We start from the raw sequence: 6,000 nt of genomic DNA on the forward strand, positions 1-6,000 counted from the left end.
TCCGCCCCATCGGGTGGCCCCACATTTGGGGGCCGCCATCCGATTGGAAGAGACACCACATTTAGATACCAAAAGTTCTTTATATATTCTAGATCTATCCCTCTGTCATGTATGTGGTTTGCAAATTTTTTCTCCAGGTCTGTAGCTTGTCTTTTCATTTTGTTAATGATGCATTTCACAGAGCAAAATTTTAAATTCCTGCTGAAATCCAGTGTATGTTCTCCTGTGGACGGCACTTTTCACGTCATTGCTGGGAACTTTTCTCCTAACACCAGGTCTTGAAGATTCCTTTTTCCTAAAAGCTGTAGTTCCATGATGTGTGTTTAGAGCTACGGTCCATCTGATCTTTGGTGAGATGCGCGGCTTAGGTCAAGGCTCACTTCTCACGCAGCACCGTTGGTGAAAAGGCCGTCCTTTCTGTATGAACTCTCGTGCACCTGGGCATGATGGCCACTCGTGTGGGCCTATCTCTGGGCCCTTCTGTGTCCACCTCCCTTGTGTCTGTGCTGACCGCTGCCGCCCGTGTGAGCCTCCCACCCACCCCGCTTCATTCTTTCTAAAAGTCATTTAGCTCTTCCAGTTCCTCTGTGCCTGCCCCTCTCTGGCTACAAAACATTCTCTTGAAATTTCTGTGATCATTTTGGGGAGAATTGACATCTTCACAAGTTTCAGCCTTCTAGTCCATGAACACAATTCTCTTCTCTCCCTTTATTTAGGATTTACGTCTTTTAAACATTCTCTTTTGCCAGAATTTCTAGTTTTCAAAACAATGATCCAGTACATGTGTGTTTTTAAATTCAACTTATTTAAGCAAAACAAGACAGTTGACCCATTTCTCCCACTCTCTACCCCCATCTTTTGCAGCCACCAACCTGTTCTCCGTATCCACAAGTTTGGCTCTGTTGTTGCTGTTGTTGGAGCCCACGTCCACATATAAGTGACCACATGGCGTCTGTCATTCTCTGCCTTATCTCACTGAGTGTAACGCCCTTGACATCCATCCACATCATTGCAAATGGTAAGATTTCATTCTTTTTATGGCTGAGTAATACTCCATTACTTACACACACACACACCACGTTTCTCTGTACCCATTCATCCATTGGTGGACACAAATTGTTTCCATATCTTGGCTGTTGTGAGTAACGTTGACATGAAGGGTGCATGTATCTTTTCGAATTAGTATTTTTGTCTTCTTCAGATAAATATCTAGTAGTGCAATTGCGGTTTCTAGGGTAGTTCTATTTTTAACTTTCGGAGGAACCTCCACACTGTTTTCCAGAGTGGCTGCGCCAGCTTGCATTCGCACCAGCCGTGTAAGAGGGTTCCCCTTTCTCCGAATCCTTGCCATCATCTTCCCTTTCGTGTGTTGTTAATTTTAGCCATTCTCACCATTGTGAGGTGGTATCTCATTGTGGTTTTGATTTGCGTTTCCCTGATGATGAGTGATGTGGAGCATCTTTTCATGTGTCTGTTGGCCGTCTGTGTGTCTTCTTGGGAAAAGTATCTGTTGAGGTCCTCTGCCCATGATGTAATCAGCTTCTCTGTCTTTTCATTGTTGAGCTGTGTGAGCTCTGGGCACAAGCCCCTTGCAGATACATGATTTGCAATTATGTTCTCTCGTTCAGCAGGTTGCCTTTTCATTTTATGGATTGTTTCCTTTGTTGTGCAGATTTTTAGTTTGATGTCGTACTACTTGTTTATTTTTGCTTTTGTTCTGTTGCTTTTGGTGTCCGATTCAAACAATCATCACCAAGACTGATGTCAAGGAACTTCTTCTAGGAGTTTCATGGTTTCAGATCTTACATTCGAGTCTATCATCCATTGCGAGTTAGTTTTTGTGTGTGGTGTAAGGCAGTGTCCAGTTTCATTCTTGTGCATGTAGCCGTCCTGTTTTCCCGACACCATTTATTGAAGTAGGCATATTCTTGCCTACTCAGTTGTAAATTAATTGACCATACATGCGTGGGTTTATTTCTGAGCTCTCTGTTCTGTTCCATTCATCTATGTATCTGTTTTTATGCCAGTACCATAATGTTTTAATTACTCTAACTTTGTAAAATAGTCTGAAATCAAGGAGTATGATGTCTCCAGCTTCGTTCCTTCTCAAGATTGCTTTGGCTCTTCAGGATCTTCTATGGTTCCATACAAATTTTAAGATTGTTTGTTCTATTTCTGTGAAAAATACCATTAGAATTTTGATAGGGATTGCATTGAATCTGTAGACTGTCTTGGGCAATATGGACATTTTAACAATATTAGTTTGTTCAAACCATGGGCATGAAATATCTTTTATTTGTGTCTTCTTCAATTTCTTTCATTAATGTTTTGTAGTTTTCAATATGCAGGTCTTTCATCTTCTTGGTTAAATTTATCCATAGGTATTTTATTCTTTTTTTAATAAGATTTTGTTTATTTATTTTTAAGCTCTCATTTATTTTAGAGAGAAAGTGAGAGAGAGCACACGAGCAGGTGGAGGGGTGGCGGGACAGTGGCAGAGGGAGAAGCAGACTCCCCACTGAGCATGGAGCCCGACGCGGGGCTCCATCCCAGGACCCTGAGATCATGACCTGAGCCGAAGTCAGATGCTTAACCCACTGAGCCACCCAGGCGCCCCAAGAGTTTATTTTTTAACTAGTCTCTATACCCAATGTGGGGCTCAAACCTACAACCTTGAGATCAAGAGTCACACGCTCCACCAACTGAACCAGCCAGGTGCCCCTTATTCTTTTTGATGCAATTATAATTGGGATTGTTTTCTTAATTTCTCTTGCTGATGGTTCATTATTAGTGTAAAGAAATGCAACAGATTTTTGTGTATTGATTTTGTATCCTGCAAGTTTACTGAATTTGTTCTGTTTTTTGATAGAGTCTTTAAGATTTTCTTTTCTTTTTTTTTTTTTAAATTTTATTTATTTATTTGAGAGAGAGAGAATGAGAGAGAGCACGAGAGGGAAGAGGGTCAGAGGGAGAAGCAGACCCCCCGCTGAGCAGGGAGCCCGATGCGGGACTCGATCCCGGGACTCCAGGATCATGACCCGAGCCGAAGGCAGTCGCTCAACCAACTGAGCCACCCAGGCGCCCCAGTCTTTAAGATTTTCTATACATATCATGTCCTCTGCAGATAGTGATAGTTTTACTTTTTCCTTTCCAATTTGGAAGTCTTTTATTTCTTTTTCTTGCCTAATTGCTTTTTTTTTTTTTTTTAAAGATTTTATTTATTTATTTGACAGAGAGAGACACAGCGAGAGAGGGAACACAAGCAGGGGGAAGTGGGAGAGGGAGAAGCAGGCTTCCTGCGGAGCAGGGAGCCCGATTCAGGGCTCAATCCCAGGACCCTGAGATCAGGACCTGAGCCAAAGGCAGATGCCCAATGACTGAGCCACCCAGGCACCCCAAGTCCTAATAAATTTAAGAGGATTGAAATCATACCAAGAATCTTTTCTGACCACAATGGTATGAAACGAGAGATTAATTACACAAAGAAAACTGGAAAATTAAAAAATATGTAGAGATTAAACAACATGCTACCAAACAACCAATGGGTCAAAGAAATCAAAGGAAAACTTAAAAAAAAAAATACCTTGAGACAAATAAAAATGGAAACACAACACACCAAAATTTATGGGATGCAGCAAAAGCAGTTCCAAGAGGGAAGTTCATAGTGGTAGATACTACCTCAAAAAAACAAGAAAAGTCTCAAATAAACAACCTAACTTTACACCTCAAGGAACTAGGAAAAAGAACAAATGAAGCCCAGTTAGAAGAAGGAAGGAAATAATAAGGATCAGAGCAGAAATAAATGAAATAGAGACTAAAAAGATAATAGAAAAGATCAATGAAACTAAGAGCTGTTTTTTTGAAAAGATAAGCAAAATTAACAACCTTTAGCTAGATTTACCAAGAAAAGAAGAGAGAGAACTCAAATAAAATGAGAAATGAAAGAGAAGTTACAACTGATACTGCAGAAATACAAAGGATCATAAGAGACTACTATGAACAATTACACACCAATAAATTGGACAACCAGAAGAAATGGATAAATTCCTAGAAACATACAACCTACCAAGCCTGAATCATGGAGTTCAATGGAAAATTAATGGAAAATCTGAACAGACCGATTACCAGCAAGGAAAATGAATCAGTCATCGAAAACATCCCCACAAACAGAAGTCCAAGACCAGATGACTTTACTGGCAAACTCCACAAACATCTAAAGAAGAATCAATACCAATCCTTTTCAAACCCTTTAAAAAATAGAAGAGGGGGGAGCACTTCCAAACATTTTATGAGGCCGTCATTACCCTGACACCAAAACCAGGTAAGGATGCCACCAAAAAAACTCAAAACAAAACAACAACAAAAACAATATCCCTGATGAACATGGATGCAAAAATCATCAAACAAATTTTAACAATCCAAATTCAACAATACATTAAAAAAGATCATATACTGTGATCAAGTGGGATTTATTCCAGAGATGCAGGGTAGTTCAACATCCACAAATCAGTCTGTGTGATATGCCACATTAATAAAATGAAGAATAAAAATCATGTGTTTATCTCAATAGGTGCATAAAAAGGATTTGACAAAGTTTAACATCCACTTATGATAAAAACTCAATAAAGCAGGTCTAGAGAGAATATACCTCGACATAACAAAGGCTGTGCATGACAAGCCCACAGCCATGGCACAATGGTGAAAAGCTGAAAGCTTTTCTCTAATTCAGGAATAAGACAAGAATGTCTACTCTTGCCACTTGTACTCAGCATGGAATTGGGAGTCTTAACAAGAACAGTTAGGCAAGGGGCATCTGGGTGGCTCAGTCGTTAAGCGTCTGCCTTCGGCTCGGCTCGGGTCAGTGTTGTTCACCACTGAGCATGGTGTTAGTTGTAGGTGTGACCTACATTGTTAGGTAGATGCCCTTCTCCAGGCTGAGGAAGTTCCCTTCTAGTTTGCTAGAGAAGTTTTCTTCACAAACAAATGTATTTTGTCAAGTGCTTTTTCCTCATCCATTAATACGTTCATGTGATTTTTCTTCTTTAGACTCTCGCTTTACATTGGTTGATTTTCTTGAATACTAAACCAGCCTTACAGTCTCAGGAGAGACTACTTGGTTCTTTTCTTTATATATTACTGGATTTTATTTGTTAACACAGTCCTCATTATTTGTGGATTTTGTGTTTGCAATTTTGCCTACTAACCAAAAATTATTTATAATCCCCAAATCAATGCTTGCATGGTCATTTATGGACATACACAGGGCAGCAAAACACATGAGTGCCAGACGTGAGTTTTCTCAGCTGAGGGTGAACAAGGCAGCATCTGCTTTCTTGTTTCAGCCCATACTGGAAAGTGTCCTTTTCATGGCCCGTGTAGTGCTGTGTTTCTGCACTTTTGTGCTTTGTCTTGGTGGTTTCTGTTTGGAACGACCCTGAGTGTGGTGCCAAAGTGCTTCCCAGGGTTGCTAGTGCTGGAGGTCTTCTCTCTGCTGGTCGGCCTTCTCAGGGTTCTCCAGGTGTCACCACTTCTGGCTGCAATATTTTGAATGCCATTCTGTGAGGCTGGGGTCTTGCCTCCATCCTGTGGAGGATGCTGGGGTTTTAGCTGCAGCCTCAGTGGCTCTAGTCCCAGGTCATCCCCTTTTCCTTCACCACATTTCTGTTTGGCTTTGCTCTGCCTCCAGTCTGAGAGTGGGCCAGTCTGCTGCGCGGGGCATGGGTTAGGGTTGCTTCTACATGGGCCCGAGTGCAGGGCTAGGGGTTCGTAAACACCTTTGCAGGTGGCCTCCCGGTACTTTCTACATCCCTGCCTCCTGGCTCCCTCCTGGGTGCCTCCTTCCATATCCAGCCTGCACTGAGCCCTCCGACAGACCCTGGCCCTGTTCAGCTGACAGCTGCATAGGGGTGGGACCAGCAGGGGCAACTCCCACAGGGGCTTTGACACCCTCCCCGCCAGTCGACCCTGGTTTCCAGAGACTACTCCATGGGAACTGCCAGT

This window comes from Phoca vitulina, unplaced genomic scaffold (genome assembly GCF_004348235.1).
Source record: "Phoca vitulina isolate PV1807 unplaced genomic scaffold, GSC_HSeal_1.0 scaffold121, whole genome shotgun sequence".
Taxonomy (NCBI): Eukaryota; Metazoa; Chordata; class Mammalia; order Carnivora; family Phocidae; genus Phoca; species Phoca vitulina.